The following is a 20504-nucleotide window of genomic DNA, read 5'->3' on the forward strand; positions in this document are numbered from 1 at the left end:
TGCAGCAGAGTACATATGTACTTACGAACAAAACTAGTTCCTTTAATGAGTTTGTTAGAAGCCTTTTAGTAAGTGGTTTAGGCTACCACTACTACTGGGAATTGCAGTTTTTGATAAGACCATCCTGCATTTATTCTAGCTCAATCCCAGGTCTAGCAGACTGAAAAGTGCACATTTACCTACTGTTAATTGCAAAGGAACTGTCTAGAAGTGTTAGCAATGGTGCATTATTACCAAATTTCCCCACAGGATGGCATCCATCAGTTAAAAACAAAATTTACAGCATTAGAAGAATTCACAAAAATAGGGATGGATTAAATTTCCTGTTAGGCTTCATAGTGTTTAGGGTTTATTTTGATACACACTTTAACTTGATCACAGTGAGTGGGAGAGGGTGGTGTGGGTGTGTACCAGGAGCTGGTGCAGACACAGAGATGGCATTCATGTTGTGTTCACAGGGAGAAATGGACTCATGCTGAGGCTGGAGCTGCTAACAAATAAAGCTTAGCATGGAAAAGCTCCTCATCACTAGAGGGCCATATACTGAATTAATTTTTCTCTTCCATCAGAAGATTAGCAGCTATCAGGAGATCAAATCAGAACAAGAGCCTCATGCCAAACTAAGGAGCAATGCAGATGATTTTACGCTTTGCTTTGGTGAAAAAAAAAAAAAAGAGTTCTATTTTGTAGCTTGAGAATAATAGAATATTACATTTATCTGCATGAACATAGAACTCCCACTGGCCAATTCTGAAAAGGAGGGAAAATTTAAAAAAAAAAAAAAGAGAGAAAAAAATATTCCAAAGAGAAGTAGTAATTTTCCCAAGACAAGACAGGAACAAAAGCAATGGTCATGCCAATATTTCTAATTAGAGAAGACAGTCAGTAAAACCTAAGCAGAGGGGTTTGGTTTGGGGCTATCTGTCCTCAGGAAATACGTTTCATAATTAGATTTATGTTGCAGACTAATAACCTAACAATTTTCTAAAAATGGTGTGTTTTATTCTTTTCTTGTTTGTTTGTGTTTTTTTTTTTTTTTGCAGGAGAGGGGACAAGGTCTCACTATGTAGTTCAGCTTGGCCTTGAACTGGTTATATAGCCCAGGCTCACCTTGAATTTTTGATGATTCTCCTGCCTCAGCCTCTGGAGGGCTAGAATCACAGGTGTGTACCACATCAACTCTTCCATTCTTAAAGACAGAGGAAAAATTGATAAAAGGATATTGTTATAATTAAAAACAACTGGGTTGGGTTGAGGTTTGGTAGCACCTGGGGATGCAAGAGAAATATTCCCTCAGGTGTTGCCATGAAATTTGAGGCTTCTGAGCTTGAGTCTCAGTCTCCTGCTTCTTTCTAAGGTTTATTTCCACTGTGGTATGTTTGCTTGAGCCTCTCAAGGCCCCGACTCTGAATGTCTGCTGTCTGCTTTGGAAATTATCTCTGTCTTCCTGTCAGGGTTCCTTTTGGGAGCCTGCTGTCCCTTTAGCCACACATCTTACAGGCCTCATAGACCAAACCCATCAAGTGTGCCTCCCTGTCACCTTGGAAAGGACACTGAAGTGCTCCTACAGATCCTGATTCCTCATGAGGCAAAGTGAGATCACAGGTTGTTTTTTTTTTTTCCCCCTGCTACCAACTGCCAATTCATTTCAGCTTCAAAAGTGTTTGAGAGTCTCATTATTGCATGTTGGAAAATTTGCATTTCTATTAATGTCAATGTCTGTCTGCATTAGAGCTCTCTCCTGAAATGGGAAAAATAACTCCCCACCTGTTACACGTTAGATGTGCTGAATTCATGATGGAACGAAGGAGCATCAAGGAACGAAGACCCAAACCAAAGGTAGAAGTTAGGAGGGTTTTATTGGAAATAAAGAGAAGAATGGTGGGTGGCTACTGAGACTCTTTGTTAGGGGTAATTTATATAGCAAAATCACAATGAAGGTATACTGGATCGAACTGCAATCAATGTATGGATCACTAGTATAGTCACTTAGCTAATACTGATCCAGTAGGGAAATAAGTAGGGGAATGAGTGTATGGAAAGAACAAAGGCATTTTTGGAAAGGGAGAGGAGTATGAATCCAGATGCTCTGGCCCCCACTTAAGGGTCTGAGGCATATCTGGGCCCACTGGATGAGGTGGTGCTAATTATAGTACAATCTCAAATTGTTGTTTATCCCTTAATCCTGATTATTGCATCTCCAAACTGATCCCCACCCCCCTCAGGTTTGCCTCCAGCCACAATTCTGATGTTTTTACTTGTTTTATCTTTTTGTGCTGACTTCCTCAAGGGCCAAACCCTCTCTGACTGTATATTAATTTCTATTTAATTTAGATTTCCATAATACTAGTATAAAGCTTACAGAAAATGTGGATGTTGCTTCTCTAGTTCATGTGGATCTTGCAAACAGGCATTTTAATCTTAGAAGTGCAAAACACACAGAAAGAGGCTACCAATGAAGACATCCTGGTGTATGAAAAATCCTTAGGCACTAGTTCCAGTTACAGATACAGCAGACTGCATATGGCTTATTAAAGGCAGAGAGACTTTGTGGGGTGTTGGTTGCAGTACTGAGAACCATAACCTATTTGTGGAGCTGCTGATTTTCTCTGGGCCCAGGATTCTGTGCTTTAATCTCACCCTCCTGCACTCCAGGGATTTTGAATGTGGAAGTCAGTTGATTCCTTGGCCACCACATGAGCCTCTCTCTGCATCTGCAGATACACTGGATTTTGAGAGGTCCAATGGAAGGCCTGCACTAACATTTAAATCCAACATTCTGCCTTCTTGGCTAAAATCTGTAATGGTTTTCTGTGGATGTTAGTTTGTGCCCGCAACAAGGGCCAAATAAATCTGTGAACAAGGAGTTTTAAATGATTTTAGTGTGTAGCACTGAAGAATGTTAAGAAACAATATTACTACATACTGGGAAAGCAGAGAAATGCAAAATCCTTCCAGCTGCCAACATTTTTATATTGAAAAAAGCATTTGTTATCAATATTTTGAAACCAGGCACCTGTCACACCTGGGCACTCCCAGAACATCTCCCAGGTATGATTATTTACAAAGAGTAAAATTTCCTTAGGCCATGGTGGCAGTGCCTTCATCTTCCTGAGTCCCGAGTTCTCTGATAATACTGTGTTAAACGAAGGAAAGAAAAGCATTTCCAGCCCTTTTTTCTTTGATGTTATCACTATGTGTGAAACTCTAAGCATGAAGGGACTTTGACATCTTTGTTAGTAAACAAGAGGAGTATTACAGTTCTTTTGACAGGAGGGTAAGGAGGACTGTGCTCTGGCAGGCTCCTTCTCTCCTCCACTGCCTCTCTTCCAACTTGACAGGCCTGTTGCACAGGCCAGTGACAACACTCATGTCTCTTCAGGTTGAAAGCATTTGTTAGGCATCTGTGAGGAAGGCTTTCTTGCTGTAGGATGTCAAGTCACACAATGTGAAAAGAGCGGCAGCTCAGGCTGCTCAGCCATCACTTTCCTGTGAGAGCAGTGCTGAGGAGCAAGCGGTCCAATTAGAAACCGAAGAAAACATTTCACAGAGGGGACCCCAGCTTACTGTCCTGACTGTGCGGTATTCCGCAGACTGACGGGGGCCATCAGGAGAGGTTGCGAACACTGAGAGGAAATGGAGAGGACTGTGTTTTCCCAAGAGACCAGAAATCACTCTGTTTCTCACTGATGCTGCCAAGTTGTTGATCTTGATGACCAGAAACCTTATCATAGACTCAGTTAATATTTTAAGTGATTTTGAGAGTTACTGCTCATATGAAGCATCTCATAATATTTAATGTTACATAAATTTATTTAGAACTGACCTCCAGCAATTTTACTTTATGTATTCTATCTTGGTGTACATACTCAGAATCCCAGATCTTCAGCAATTTGTAAATATTACTTTTGGTTATTCCTTGTGGTCTCAGGACGTACTTCATCTGTGCCCACTGACATGTTCCACCAGAGCCGGGGGCACTGGGGTGCTTACCTTACCCAGAGGCTTTGCCCCCCTCAGGCACAAATCACTAGTAATCCTGTGTTTTCTCTGTGTTCCCAGGGCACTAATTTACTCGGTGATTCTTTGTCCTCAGAGTGGGAGGAGGTGTCTTTTTCCTCTTCTAGGGTTTGCACTTTGTCATTGGGTCATGGATCCACAGCTTGATCCATGGTTCCTATCTTCCTGCACAAAAACAGATTTGTGTTTCACTTGGAAAAGAGGCTCTTCCTTTCTCTTAGCTTCATCTTCACCTTGTCCTGTCTCCTTTTGGGCCAATGACAAATTCAGATTGACAGAAAACAACACTGAATTGCAGACCTTGAAAATAAAAATGAAAAGAGGATCAGAGTCAGATATGCCTCCCATTACAGGCTTATCTCATCAGTGGTTGTCTTCATTGGTTCTGGGGCTTCAGCCCAGCCGAAGAACCATGTAACTTATTCTCTCAACCTAAGTCTATCAGACATTGCCTTGTAGCATTTGTCCTTCTGACAATTCAAATCTGAGAATTGAATCTGAGAGATACCTTGCCAAAGCTCACAAGGGTCAGATCCATGCCACTTGAGAGCACAGGTAACCTCTGAATTTGTTATTTTTTGCTACATAACAAAACTTCTTGAAATTGGAGTCTTAAATGACAATTGTTTATTTCATGATTTACAAGTCAGCAACTTGGCTGGCTTTTCCAGGAAGTTCCTCTAGTCTTAGCCTGGTTTGTTCATGTGTCGTCGGGGAAGATATCTTGGGCTGCTTCACCTAGGATGACCTCAGCTGATATGGCTTATTTCAACATGTGGTCTCTTTTCCTCCAGTGAGCTCACTGGCCTTGGTCCATAGTGCTGGGATGGGTTTCCAGGAAGAACTGAGTAAAAGTTTAAGATTTCTGGAGCCCTAAGCTTGGAACTGATTACTGTTACTTCTGTTGCATTGTTTTGGCCAAAAAGATCAACATGTGGATACAAACACAAAGAGAGGACAATAGTTTCCCCTTCTTGATGGGGAAATTTTTACCTTCTCCCTTCCTGGTGGGAGAAGGTGAAAATATCATCAGGAAGGATGTGAATTCAGAGAAAAACATTGTGTCACTTTTGTATTTTACTATAGTACAGCTCCATGTAATATTTCTGTGCATTGCTTTACAATTTGAACAGTTCTTAAGGTTTATTGTTGTTTTCATAAGTGCTAACCTGGTACACTTTTTATCTCCAAGAGCCTAGTGGGCAATTTTGCATAGACCTTAACTGGAAGTTTATAAACCAAAAGATTATAAAAATTAATTCAGAAATAAAATATTCTCTGTCTTGGTCTGTCTCCTCTCTTTATCTTTCTCCAGCAAAAGAGCAGAGTAAGAGAAAATGTATCACATCGTTTAAGAAGATGGAAATATAAAGTTATGGAACTTTCATTTCTGAGCACAGGAAGAAGAAATGGCTATTGGTGGCTGCTTGAGAGAGGTGGCTTGGTTACCCCAAGCTTTGCTTTCTTTCTTCTTGCACTCAGAGGCACAGGGCTTTCCATGGCCTTGTTTTTCCATTGCACCAGTCCTGTGATAACTCAATGAGGACCAGCCCCTCTCTTCAGTGGTGTCTACTTTTGTTTGTGGTACTGGTTCTCCTGGAGGATGAAACCAGTGGGCAGATTAGATGCTGCTGGGGGAAAGACAGTAGTAGAAATCAGTAATAAATTCCTCAACTTTGTGTTAGAACCAACACTTTCCTTTTCCTCTCATCAATAATCCCACATCACCTTGGTCTATTATATCACCTTTCATAGAAAACAGGTAATAGCAAGTATTTTTGGAATACCCAGTGTATGACAACCATCTCAAGGTTCTGCAAGATCAAAGAAAAGAGGCAGGCAAAGCTAGGATTGCAAAAAATGTAGTTTATGGCCCCTGCTGACAGAAGTGTGGTTCTAGGCAACAGCAAGACCCAGTGGATCTCCATAATTTAGGTCAGAAAGAGAAGTACATGTCTCTTTTGGTTGTGACAAAAGAGACTTAATCCAAGATGAGTGAACCTGACTTATTTTGAAATTATGTCAAAGCATCTGGTACAAAGAGACTTTGAAGCTCCATATACCATAAAGATTTTTGTCTATGTATGGTATGTTGGAACACTAGTAGAATAAAGTTACTAGACTTACTCTAGGTCAGTCATAGTAGTGATGACTTAAGATTTACAAATACATCAGCCTGAATCCTTACATCAAGGAAACTTTTCAGTCTCTTTGTTTTCATTCGTAAAGTGGCCTGCATATGAACATGTTCTTACACAATTTGTTTTATTTGGTGTAGTTCTCCTCCTACTAACAAAAAACACTCAAAGAACATAGGTGACTGTTTAGAGGTACAAATTATGGAAGCAGGTGGCCCGCATTCTGAACTTGTCTACATCTTATAAACTACATTGCTTTCCTCTAAATCTCAGCCTTATCTTCTAAAGAAATAAAAGGGCTGGCTAGGTAGAATTATGAAAATTTAATGAGATATTTCTCCTTAATGCCACATGCCTAGGATTATGCTTGCCACATGGATACTGTGAACCACATCTATTTACACTATTTGGGTTCTGAATTCCATCTCACATTTTCAGAAAATGTGCACATTCCATTCTAATCATATTTTTCTATACAGTCAGTCTTTTTTCCCTATTCGCTCAAGTACATTGTATACTTTTACTTTGTTCTTTCTTATTTTGAGACTTATTTCAAGTAACATCATTTCAAATAATGCAAGGTCCATCTCTTTCAGAAATCTTCTTTCATGTGTCTTGTTACATTTGAACCTTAGTTTTTTTCTTTCTCCTTTCCTTCATAGCCAAGTATTTTTGGTAGAGCTATTGAGTCTTCTGTTTGTATTTCTTCAAGCAAGTATAGACTTACCATCAGTCAGTTTTATTCCATATGGGCAACTATAAAACTCAATGGCTTACAACTGTCTCAACTATCCTCTCTTATGTGGGGAAAGGCTTATGACAGAGGACATGTAAGAGGCTGACATGAATCATACACATTTCCATCAGCTTGAACCACCAGTGGAACATGCATGCCTGGCCCACTGGCAGAGAAGTGTTATAGTCATTCATTACTGCCAATGATTCAAGGTGTCCATCAGCTAGACATGAATTATGACCCCTATGTCTTGGTGTTAAACTTTTTATTTGGATTTGATAAGCATAATTTCTGCTCATGTTCCTTTGGGCACGCCAAGTTGTATGACTGGGTTGAAGTCAATAGGAGGGGAATTACAGGAACTATAGTTTTGCCCTTAGGAGGTACACAAAGCACAGCAGTAGGAAAGGGTGTGTGGAACAAGGCACAGTAGTATAATCTGGTGCATCAGCCCACCAGCACGGGATCCTGATCGGCACCTAAGGGGCCATTTAGTTACCAGATTGGGCGTCTTCCTCATGAGCACACTTCGAACCAAGTCACAGCTACTCTGTTCCTTACTTGCTCATTTACTCCAGTTCCCATCCTCCGTAAGCCTCAGTTTTCTGTCTAAAAATAGGGGTTACACCTCCTACAGCATGTCCACTTTGTTGAAGTATTATATTTAAAACACAGAAGTGTTAACTCATTAATATTATCCTCACCACCACTATCCTAGACTACAGATCATTATGAGCCTTTTTGAAAGCTTCAATTGCTTCTATATTTGGAATACAAAGAAAATAGGAGCAGAAATCTATCTTTTAAGAAAGGGAGAAAAATGTATTTTTATACCATTTTGCAGAGCCTTTTTAATTATAAGATATGAGAAAACTGCTAAGCTAATGTAAAAAAACATAAAATGAGATTTTCTTGCTTATGAGTTGAAGGTGCCATCTCAAAAATTCGTATATTAACTGATGTAAAAATTCTTTTTTAATTCACCATCCATTGAATAAGGTTCCATCAGTTGGGGGAAAAGAGAGGACAAGAAAAATTTCTTCATTATATTATGTATTCATTGAGGTATTTTTCATATATTCACTTTTCCATTCATAGTACTTCTGTATAGTACTTCTCCTATGTGCCAGGCCCTGCAATAGGTTCTGAGTTTTAAAAATGTACAAATTTCCAGACTTAGCCCCTGCATTCTTAGACATTGCAGTTTTGCTTTATCAATGCCTGGAGCTGAGGCTAATTAGAGAGTTAGCAGCTGTTTCAATTTCTTTCTCATTGTGGAAACAAAATACCTAACATGTACATGTTAAAGAAGGAAAGGGTTAGTTAGCTCACAGTTTGTAGTGGTTTTATTCCACAGTTGGCTGGTTCCCAGGTGGGGTGACATGGCAGAGGAGAGACAATCATGGCAGGGTAGGCAGGCAGCAGCGTGAGAGTTTCACTTTCCTTTTCTATTCCACCCAGGCTGTGAGCCCATTGAGCGGTGACTTTCACATCAAGGTGAGGCTTCCCCCTTCAGTAAATTTATCAGTCATGCCAATCCTTATGAGGGCATTAATCCAAACACCATTCCCTCAGTCCAAATCCTCACACCCTCAATCCATCTGCTTCAGAAGAGTCGCACCTGTGAGTGTTTGAGGCATTGTCTGGACATCTAGATACAAGCCATAAAAGCAGATGAAGAGACTCAGAGCGAACCTCCCATGATAGAATCCAGGGAGAGATATGATGGCAGTCATAAATGAATTAAAGAATGTATCAGAAGTTACTTCAGATTCCCAAAGTGACAGTATCAATAACAGAAATGACAAAATACAATGGACAGAGAACAGGATAACGACATTTGTATATGAAAGGAAAGGAAATATTTCTCTCATAAAAACAGCTAAGCAATTTATTTAGCATTTATTCTATGGAAGTCACTCTCCTAGATACTTTTCCTGAATTATCTTGTTTCTGCTGGGGATGTAGTAAGTGCCTTCCTGGCAAGCACAAGTCATGATTTCAATCCCGGAACAAAAAAAAAATAAAATAAAAAATAAAATAAAATAAAATAAAATAAACAGAAAGAAAGAAAGCAAGCTGAATTATCTTGTTTTACTTCCAACATCACACCCTCAATTTTATTGTTATTTTTATAATTTCCATTTTGCAATGAGAAGATTAAAGCCTGGGAAGTTACATAAGTTATTACATATTGTTGGCATGCATCAGAGTTGCTGCCATATACAACACGTTGTGATCCAAGATGGACGCAGATTGTAACATCATCACAGAACATAAAGCCATCATAAATACTTGAGAAAGAGCAAGGAGACTAGGCATAGTGGCATGTATCTATAATCCCAGGACTCTGAGAGGCTGAAGCAGGTACATTGAGTGTTTGAGCTCAGCCTGAGTAGCTGTCTGACTTAATGAGAGCCTTTACCAAAGTAAAACTTTCAAAAAGTTTCAGATATATGACTCAGTGTAAAGGAATTGTGTTCAATAAGGACTTGTGTTCTCAGAAAGTAGCCTCTTTGCCTCTCAAGGAAACAATAAAGACTGTTGATGAGAGTTCTGTGAGGTGGGTTACAGGAAGCTCGAAGTTTAACACTCACTGGCAAAGACGCTTGAAGCTGAGATTCAAACTGGAGATTCCCGAGGTGGATTCTCATGCTTTGTTTAACAAAGCAAACAAGTCCAATTTATTCATTACCATATTTATAAATAATCTATTTAGTAAGAAGGTATGAAGATAATAGTAAAAACAAATACTGAGTGAAGTTCTTTCCATGTCAATCTTTCCAGCACATAAAATGTTAGTTCATTGTTTTTCTGAAATAAATGGCTTAAAATTAATGAGCATATACTATTTATCACCAGGTTAGATGCTAAATAATTGGAAATGTGTAGTTACACTTCCCAGGAAAGCTTTTCTGTGAGAAAATGCTGCATAAAGTTCAAGTGGATCCGAACATTTAACATTTATTATATGTGGGTCTTTCTCAAGTATAATTACCATTTATATTTAAATAAAAAGCATCAGTGATATTTGCCAATACTAATTATTTTGATCACTTTTTACTTCTTTCTGTTCTCTATTTTTTGTCTTTCTTCTTATTCTCTTTTTTGTCTCTTACTGAAAAATATTCCAATCAGTCTGAAGGCGAGTTGTAACTAACAATCTGGTTGCACTTTATGTTCTGTTGATCGTACTTTCTCTTTTGTTTCGGAATCTTGAGTAATTGCTATGCACACTACTGCCACTTATGGCAGTCTAAGACGAAATGTAAACTTGCTCTGTTTCTGCATCTTGATTACTTCACTGTGTTTTAACAAGGCAGTAAAGTTCTCAACTCTGGCATGTTAAAACAGAGAAGGGCCATTTGTTTATCTTGTAATCTCTCAGAAAATATTGAATTTTCTCCTTGGTGAGGGGACTGATAGAAACCTTTATTTCACTGTTTCCTCATGATCTTTGTTTTATAAAATTAAGAAAAAAGGATGATGTAATAAAAAGAGAACCTCTGTAGTCATAAGTGTAATAACTCGGACCCCGGTGTAAAATCCAAGGAAGCAAGAGACTGAAATTTGGGAAGCAAAGGCTTTATTTCCAATCCTGGTGATGAGTCTCTGGGAGCCAATTTGGAGACTGCGTGCCAGAGACTGAAGGAAGGACTTCAAAAAGAGGCTGGAGGGAAAGGGGGCAGGGAGAAACAAAGAAACCTGCAGAGTCATCAAACTTGTTGACCCAAATCTGGAAACTGTATAGCTGTCCACTTAGTTCTGGCAACCTCGGGAGCCTTTGGCGCCTTTTGAGTTACTCCCATCCTGCAGATAAGAATTATCTACAATAGCATTTGGAGAAGAAAGTAGAAAGCTAATTATCTCAGGACAGCTCTTTAACACTAACAGGTGGGAAGGGGTCGAAAGTTACAAGAAGCTGAAACTTAAGCCTTCATAAGGATTTGGAACTTAACCCTTTTGGTGCATTAGGGTTAAGCCACAACATTTTCTTGTACTTTCTCTGAAGCTAAGGCACATTTTATGACAGACCACCACTGGGTCAGGAAGAGGCCACCAGAAACCCAAAATCTTTATGGCCTAGCCTAGATAGATAGGTAAGGGGAGAGGGAGGCAATAAGGCGCCATACAGAACAGAAAACGGCGGTTATGTTTTTCTTTCTTTCTGGGGAGGGGGATCAAAGTTAGGTAAAGGGTTATGCTAATAAGCAAATCTCCCTGCACACAAGCAAGTTACTTCAAACAAGTGTAAATTAGAGGGCCATCCTAGTTTTCTTTAGCTCTTTAGCAGAGAATAGAGGCGCCTAACAGTGATTAACAACCCTTGTTAGCTTGTTTTAGCACAACTTCTGTCATGTAGAGGGCAACAATGGTTAACATATCAATTAGGTAAGGTTTTACAATTCTTTACAGAGAAGAGCACTGATTAACATATCAACTAGGTCTTCCAAAGACATAAGAAGGAAAACACAGTAAGCCCGTGTTACAGGTTTTGTTGTAATACACATATAATGAAGCTATTTTCTTAGAGTACAACAATAAGAACTTATCACTATGAGGAACAGTGAATCATTATTTTTGTTCCTAACACTGTAAAGCAGAAAGAAGGGGGCTCAGTAGGCCCCCTGGTGAAAGGAAGTCTGGAAAAACAAGGGTCTGGAAGGTAAATTTAGGGTCTGTTGGAAAAGAAATGCTTTTTTCTTACGTCTTCAGGGTGGAGGGAGATGACCGAACTCAACCAAAAGGGAAAATATTGTACTCTAAGTATAAACCAAGGATGGGGAGAGGCAGGTTTACCGTAAGGTTCTTGAGAGGACAGTAGGAAATTATTTTGTAGATATTTGCTTTTTTATTCCCATTCTTAGAATTGTCTAAATTGGATAAAGCCACTCAAAACCTGGATCTGTCCTCAGAATTAGTGACAGAATTATCAGTGCTATTGAAAAAGAAGCAGATCATAGTCGAATTGATTTGAAAAAGACTAGAAGGAACAGTACCAAGTTCTGAGGTGCTGAATGTATATGTAGAGTACATTTACAAAATTTTGAAGTCCTTGTTTCATTATAATTTACTTTATGTGTGAGTGGGCTATTTAAATATACTCTAAGTATATTCAGCTCAAGTAATTTAAATGGCTTGCTTTTTAATATTGTGAAGTTGGTTAGTTGGTACTTTTATTTGAAGAGTTGTCAAGGGAAAATTTTGTTTTCAGTACCAGAACCAGGAGCCTATGTACTTAGTATTCAAGATTGTCATAGTATACTTCCAAAAGATGTCTTCGCCTTACACTTTATTTTCATTTACTCATAAATATTGAGAGTTATGGAGTATATGACGTGTTTCTATGGATATCATAAACTTACTTTATCATGGGTTAAAACCCTAATGCAACAAATCTTAGACAGTGCCAAGACTATTCCACACAACTCTTAATGCTATGGAGTCAATTCTTTTGAGATTTGCATAGATTGGCTTTTTACAATGTATAAAAACAAAATTGTCTTTTTTCTCCCAAATAATTATGCACAAATCTTCACTCAGTTGTAGGAATATCTCAGTTTTATAAAATGTCCAAAGTGAAACTAATGGTTTAAATGCTATGAAATATCATACATTTTTTGACGTATAGCAGAATTACTTTTTGAAAAAGAAGTATATGAATGGTGCTCATTTATACTTCTAAGTGCAGTGTAGGTATTGAATATGAGAATTTTTGTTTCACCTAGATAGCCTGAACAATCTCATTGTTTTGATATGATAGTTACATATTTTATACATACATTGGAACATACTTTAATCAGATTATTATTTATTTGAATTTCTTCTTGGCATCTTGATTCATTTTTCAATTAGTACTTGATTTCTAAGCGGTTGCTTGCTATCTCCTTTCATACACAGTGTATAAAATATATTCACATATACATATATATGGAATTATTTAATGTGTATATTCCAATTGTTTTGATACATTTTCATTTATTTCTTAAATTCACATAGTTAAATTTTATGAATATTAGTTTGATAGTTTATGAAAACTAAGTCTATGAAAACTAAATCTATGAATCTATTCTTACAGATCTCTTCATTATTTTAAAGGTTAAAACAAATCCCTTAGGGCTGAGTATGTAGCTTAGTGGCATAGTGCTTACCTGGCAAGTGTGAGATCCTGAGTTAAATTCCTGATTTAAAAAAAATCTCACTTATCCAAAAAATTGATAAATATTTTTCAATAGCCAAATATAATATTGGCACAGTTTTTATTTCATCTTCATCTTTCCAATTAAGATTTTTTATTCATCTTTAAATTTCATATATCTATTTTCAACTTTAGGAATAGTTTACCTTCACCAACTAAAATATTTGAATATTTGCATTTATAAAGCAAATAGGCTCAGATTTAGCAAGAATTTCACTCAGTATCAAACTCTAAGCATATATGCTTAAATACCAAAGTTCAAGTTATACACTTGATAATTGCAGCTATTGTATAATTGTAGTTTAACTATTGGGTTTCTTCCTTTTTGCCTTGGCACTGGCACTTTTTGCTCAGAGAGATAGAGCTATTTCCTATGTTTAAAAAGATGTTTTGCTTATGTTTCATCAGAAGGATTGAGACAAGTCAGCTGGAAGGTGGGAGAATAAAATGCAGCTATAAACATCTCATTGCTGCAAACCAGGAACCCAAGCACATGGTCAGCGTCTGTCACTCCTGGTCTCCATAATGTAGTGCTTTTATTGTACACATTTCCTTCTGAAGAATGAGAGGTTTGCTATTTAAAAGAAATTATAAATTTGCTATAAATAAATAAGACAAAGTTGTCTTGTTGCCAGTTACCATCACGATATATCTATTTGTTGTTGAAAAAGCTTGTTTAGGTTATTTATTTCTTCTATGTTTGGTGTAAAAAGTTGGACACATTAAACTTACATTGTGTTTGGGAACTTGCAAAAATGCTTTGTCTTTATAGCACTCTATTTCAATCCTCTTGATTGTTCAGCAAGCCTTCAAACATAAACAGCTTGTCAAACACTTGGAAGCTTCTCCTGACTCAGGCCTTCAGTGCCAAGAAAGCATTATATTTATTTCATGAAATGTGTACTCCTGAAAAGTTAAGTTTAAGGAATCTTTAAATAAACCAAGTCATGCTTTTCTCTTGACTTTGTACTTCCGTGGAGAAGATATATATTATACTTATGAAATAATGACAGTGAAGGTGAATATGATGATGATGCTATTTATAGTGAAACTGGTGGTTATTATAATATTATCCCAATACATTTGAGGATTTCTTATATAATTGTGCTATGTAATAAATTACCTTTTATCAAGTAAATTTAATCAACTCTGTATTCATGGATCCTGGATCTCTGTGTTCAAAGTTTAAACTGAAAATATTTGGAAAAATTTTGTGTCTGTACTAAACATACAGACTTTTTTCTTGCCATTTCTAAGAAATATAACAACTACTTACATAGTATTTAAAGTTGATTATTATACAAGTAATTTTGAGGCTTTTTAAAGTAAAAGGAAGGGGTGGAGTTTGGAGTCTTGTATGTAAAGTATCTTTTATTCACATATAATGATAATTTAACTTCTTTCTTTCCTCTCCTTATTCCATTTATTTCTTTCTCTTGTCTAATTTCTCTGGCTAATGTTTCCAGAACTAGATTGAATAGGCATGGTGATAGTGGATATCCTTGTCTTGTTCCTGAGTTTAGAGTGAAAGCTTTTATTTATTTTTTGATCACTTAGTATGATGTTGGATAAATTCTGAAGTGGAACATTGTTGGAAATCTCTTAGTCAAAGTGCTTGGTTTGTGAGTTTTACAATGATTCTGTTGTTTTCTAAAAATAGATAATTTATTACCTATAAGAAGCATTGGTTATTACTATCAGAAGCATTGTGTACTCCAATAACTCATACATAATATTTAATATTTTCCGTTACTTCCTTCATACTTCAGATATGTGTCACTGGGATCTGATAATTGAATTTAATACCAAAATGTTCCATTTTTACACCCTATCACATATCTAGCTACTGACTAATATTGAAAATTTTAAAAAACTAATTTTTAAAAAAAATTAAAAAAAATTTTTTATTGGTACCAGTGATCGAACTCAGGACTGCTTGCTTGCAAGGCAATCGCTTATGCCGCTGAGCTAAATCCTCAGCCCCAAAAAACTAATTTTTTAAATCTATCATTTTTCATATTTTTGTTGTTCCAATAGACCCTATGGAATAACAGTGAATTTTAAATTTGTTTTTCAGGATTTCTGTGAAGAAAGACCATGTACATTGAGAAAACAATTTATTATAAGACATTAAAAATAAGGATAAATAAAATTTATGAAATATGTCAGTGTTGGGTTTCTCAGGATGCTAGATTTTATTTCACAGGAAAATCTTACCAACTTGAAATTGAGCTTCCAGAGTTAAACATAAAAGCAGCAAGAACAAAATTATTCCTCGCATTTGGTGAGAATTACATGCTATGTCCTCGATGCTGAGTAATTTATATGGATGTTATAGAATCCTCAGAGCAAATTACTATTTTTATGATAGGATGTATGATCACAAATGAGGAAAATAGGCTTAGAGAGATAATTGATTTTTTATGGTAAAGTGGTTAAACTGTAATTGAAAGAAATTCAAGCAGTGTCTCCAAATCTACAGTCTATGCTAAATTCTTCCTGTATTTACAGTCCTGTGAGCTAATTATAATTGTGTTTCTAGTTGGAAACAGAACTAAGAGAAACTGGGAAGTTAATATCCTGACAGAATGATAAAATTAAAAGTGAAAAGGATATTTAGAAGTTACTTGTACAAACATCTCCTTTCACTGATCAAGAACACAAGACTCAAAAAGTGTAGTATAGCATGCAGCTCACCTGGGTTTGTCCCTTACATTGTGGAACTTTGAGCCTTTTGATTCTTCAGTTTTCTCATCTATGAAATGGGAGTGATAACAGAGCCTACCTCAAAGGTCACTCCAGAAGTTAGTGACATCCATAGTATACATGTATTTTTCCCTTTCTAGTGTTTGTATTTAAGAACAAAAGAATTGATGATTTTTTACATGTTCCACAGTATAATGAGAAACATTGACATAAGGAATATGAAAGCATCTTCTAGGAGCACTCATAGAAAGTCCAAAAATCAAAGTCAGATTTATCATTGTGGTAAGAATTATGCCTTCTTTTGGTTTCATGCGGCTGATGTGGAGATGAGAGGTTTGCTCTATCAGAATGCACCTTTAAAATAATAGATAATTTAAAGTAATAGATAATTCAGTTAAGATTTTCATCTCCAAACCAAATGCGTAGGTATTTTCTTGGCCAACAAAAATGCTGAGTAAACAGTTGTTGGCATTGTTTCCTTTGTTAATTCATGGCAAGGACATGATCTGTGGAATTATACTGGCCTTTTTCTCTGGGTCTTAAAGTGGCTACTGGAGGTCCAGAAATCATGACATTAGTCAGGACAAGAAGAAGGAGAAAGAGAATGGTTCAAGTCTCTTCCTTCCTTTCATCCGGAAAAATAAAAGCTTTCCAAGTAGTATCTTATCCCTAAAACCAGATAGTGTTTCCAACTGGCTTTCTATTATGGAGCTGCAAATGGATTTTGAGTCAACAGTATTAACTGATTTATTGTAATTTATATGTAAACTTTACACAGTTACTAGGCTAATGAATGTTGAAAATAAGGAAGGAAATTGCCATTTACTGTGTAACTATCAAGCTTTATTCTGTATTTTAGGCACTTTTGGGTCATTATTTTATTCGTTCCTTCAAATAGTCCTTGAGAAAATTGATAAATAATCTGAGAGTCAAAAAGATAAAGTATTTTGCAGTGACCTTGTACATTACATTCTTTGAACCTAAGTTTGAATGACTTAAAAGTCTGTTAGTAATTGTAATTAAAACATAAAAAATGAAAGTTATAGAATAATGGCTTCCAGTTAGTGAATGCTTATTACTGTTAAGCATCAAAAAAATCTAATATTTTAAAATAATATTTAAAAAGTTAAATTACCACATCTCTCCTCTCAAAAGCGCTCCTTTGTTTTATTTTGTACTAGGAATTGAACTTAGGACCTTATGGTTGCAAGGCAGGTGATGTGCTGCTGAGCTATGTCCCTGGCCTTCCTCACAACAATCCTATGAGACATTTTTACTTTCATTTTATGCAAAGGAAAATAGAGTTTTAGGTACACTGATGAGTCTGTTCAAGTATGTTTAGCTAAAATGAGAGAGGGGGAGAGAGAGAGAGAGAGACAGAGAGAGAGAGAGAGAGAGAGAGAGACTGACTGGAGTTGGTATCTAGGTTTAGTTTAATTCCAATTTGTTCCCACCCACTGAAACAGGTTTCCATTTTCCATTATATGTGTAGGAGTGTGTGGTCTAATTTCCTATCTTAACATGATGATTCAGAAATATCCACAATATAAAAATCTACATAGATTCTTGAATTTTTCCAGTTACCTTTTTGAAATGTTAGGATGGAGTCCCAGGAAAATGGTATCAAGAGAAGAAAAGGAAGTGTATGTAAATATATGTGGCATAGGGGCTGTATCTTTCTGATTGTCTGGATGGCCTTAAAATACTTTATTTTATTCTTTTGGCATTGGCCATTTGATTCAGGACCTTGTACTTGCTAGGCAGATGCTGTGCCACTGAGCTATGTCCTGAAAGCCTTGAAATTTTACAAGGCAGTTAAACAGAGCAAGTTATCTCTAAGCAGCTTATTTTCTGTCTACAGCATTGTGTATCCTTTAAAGCATTTTTATTATAAATAAGACAGTGGGGAAAAAAGCACCCTAAAACCAGTGTTTCTCCATAGAGCAGCAGCTTTTGCATTCTTTGGTGTGTTAGAATATTCCAAAGCTAGCAGATACACAGAGGTGAGAAAAAGTCAAGCGTAAAGCACCACCTTTGATGGCAATGAAGGAATCATGATACTTACAGGTTCGGAGGTGGGAGTTTAGGGTGGCTGCTGTAAGTGTGCAGGGATGAAAGCAAGTTTTTCTCTTTATAAGCTGATTTTCAATTAAAGACCCCGTGAGGGCATTCACCTTTCAAAAGTAGTCATAAAAGGTTTCAGAGTAGTTTTGGTGCTTGAAGCTATAAATATGACATTGTATTGTAATTTTAAGATTTTCCTTTGTGAAATAAAACTAGCACATACCTAATCAGTCTTTGCAATTTTCAGAATAATTTAACTATTTAAAATTTCACTCTGAGCTTCTAACATTTTAAATAATGGCATAGCCTCTTTATTATAATCATACTTACAAATAATCGCATAACTGATGTCTATAGGGTATAATATACACTACAACAAAATACCAGAATCAACTAACTTTATAAAGAGAAAAATGTTTATTTAGCTCATTGTTTTGAGGCCCAAAGCACAGTGTATCACTGATCTAGCCTGTGATAAAGGTGGAGAAGACCTATGGCAGGAGCATGTATCAGGGTAAATGGCCACATCTGGAACTGGAGCAGAGAGGATAGACTGGGTCCTGTCATCTCAACTGAAGACTTGGCCCTACAACGTCCCACTTCTTAAGGGTTCATAGCACCAACTATTATCAATAACCTGGGAACCGAGCCATCCACGTGCAGACCTTGGGGAAATGCAATACTCAAATCATAGCACTTATTGTTCAGTGCTAGACTGTAAAGATTTTATTAGTCTAATTTAACTTAATCCTCTCAACTTTCTAGAATACATGCTTTTATTATTTTTAGTTTCACAGAAGATAAATTGATCATCAGAGAGATAAGTAACCTGCTCAGGATCTCATAGCTTATTTGTGGAAAACTGAGTCCATGAGTCCATATAAACAGCAATGTTGGTGATATTTCAATTGTGCAAGGATCCTAGAATTTAAAACTTTGTCTTTGAATTCTCACATAATATTTAATTACAACAGTTTCTTGATGGGAAAGTGTGAGTCATTATGCCCATGACTCTTAACATCATAGCAACGGTTTTCACATAGCTGGTTCGCCAATAAATGTTTGATGAATGAAAAAATGAATCAGTGATATAATACAGAGGGATTGCTAATGATAACATAAAGAAGTTTTGTTTTCCTAATGGTTTCAATTATATGCAAAGTAAGTGTGAATGTTTGCTTGTGCTATGAATTCTGATTCCAATTGTAAATGTATTGTTGACAATTTGTACACAGGTCATCTGTGTTCCATGTTATTTCTTTTAAATGATCTTGTGTCACCTTTATCTGATTTCACTCTGGTATTCTTGGCAGAGATACTTGTTAAGGGGCACAGGAACAAGGCCCTGGGCTGATTGAAGGGATACAAACGCTCATGTGGGCAGCAGGCTAATTCCTTAAAGAGACAGTGTTCTCTACTTTCTGTCTCAGAAACAGCATTGTGAATCTTCTTCTTCTAGCAATTTTTTCCACAAGAAATTGGGTCATATTTCCAATCTAGTAGTGTTACTGTCCCATGGATTTTGGTCATTCCTTTCCAGCACTACATATATATATATATATATATATATATATATATATAATCTCCAGCACTGTATTTCCCGCAGTTTTCCCTTGAGATATGAAGAAACTGAATTTATATTATTTTATCATGTATTTAGGAATAGTTAGGGAGGAATAGAAAGTAAAGCACATGACCTGAGTGACTAGCATAATAGAGATAACCACATGCTTCCTCACCACATAATGCACTGAAAGAGAATGCTCTTTGTAGGACCTTTGTATACCTGTTGCTATGCACCTATAGCTTGTAAATCTCAGCTCACCCAAGAAATAGAGGCTAAAACCCTGATTGTGCCACTTAGGGAAAGTTATTTTTAGAAAAACAGTTTAGCCCTATAAATGTGAACCAAAAATAAAAAAAAAGACACACCATAAACCTCATCATAAGCTTCTCCCTGCCATACAGCTCACTTGGTACTTGATGGAAATTTGTTAGTGTAGCAAATTAAAACAGCTTATTTTTTTATATTTAATATAACTTATATTTGAATAACAAAACTACTTTTAACTAAAATGACAGAATTAATAAAATTTTTTTCTGTCATTTTCCAAAATTATTCATAAGATTTTCCAAATTCTTAAGTCCTTTCATAATCAGATTATTCTTTTCTAAGTTGCAAATTGTAGCATCACCCTGGTTGACCTATAATTTTCAACTGTTCAATGACTTCATGAGGCTAATTCCTCATATGTTAATGAATATCTATATGATTAAAGCAGTATTCAATATTATTTTCATTAATTTCATAACATTTTGCATATTTTACTAGAAATGCAATTTATTTTTTGTTATTTTGTTTTTTTGAGGCAGCATCTTGCTATGTAGTCCAGGCTGGCCTCAAACTCACATTGATCCTCTTGCCTTAGCCTCCCGAATACTGAGATTACAGGTGTGCACCACCACACTTGGTCTAGAAATTCAGTTTTTTAAAAAGTACTTTGTATTATTTACATGTAGACTAATAATTATTGAAAGGCTATCAGTCAAAAATTTGGGGACTGAAGAGACATGGTAGATAGTGTTGTGTAAGGAGAAACAGCTGAGGACAGATTAACCTCGTAAGCAATCAGTTTACTGT

General features: G+C 36.4%; 1 long non-coding RNA gene across 1 annotated transcript in view; it reads left to right on the plus strand.

Moving 5' to 3' along the window:
- Positions 1–20504, plus strand: part of LOC134470469 (uncharacterized) — a 183385-nt gene that overhangs the window by 117145 nt on the left and 45736 nt on the right. Inside the window, exons 4-5 of the long non-coding RNA XR_010039385.1 lie at positions 1044–1163; positions 1733–1839. This is a non-coding gene — a long non-coding RNA (uncharacterized LOC134470469). The remainder of the gene's footprint in view (positions 1–1043; positions 1164–1732; positions 1840–20504) is intronic.

This window comes from Cavia porcellus, unplaced genomic scaffold, assembly GCF_034190915.1.
Source record: "Cavia porcellus strain 051 isolate PalLab524CR breed Dunkin Hartley unplaced genomic scaffold, mCavPor4.1 scaffold_15, whole genome shotgun sequence".
NCBI lineage: Eukaryota > Metazoa > Chordata > Mammalia > Rodentia > Caviidae > Cavia > Cavia porcellus.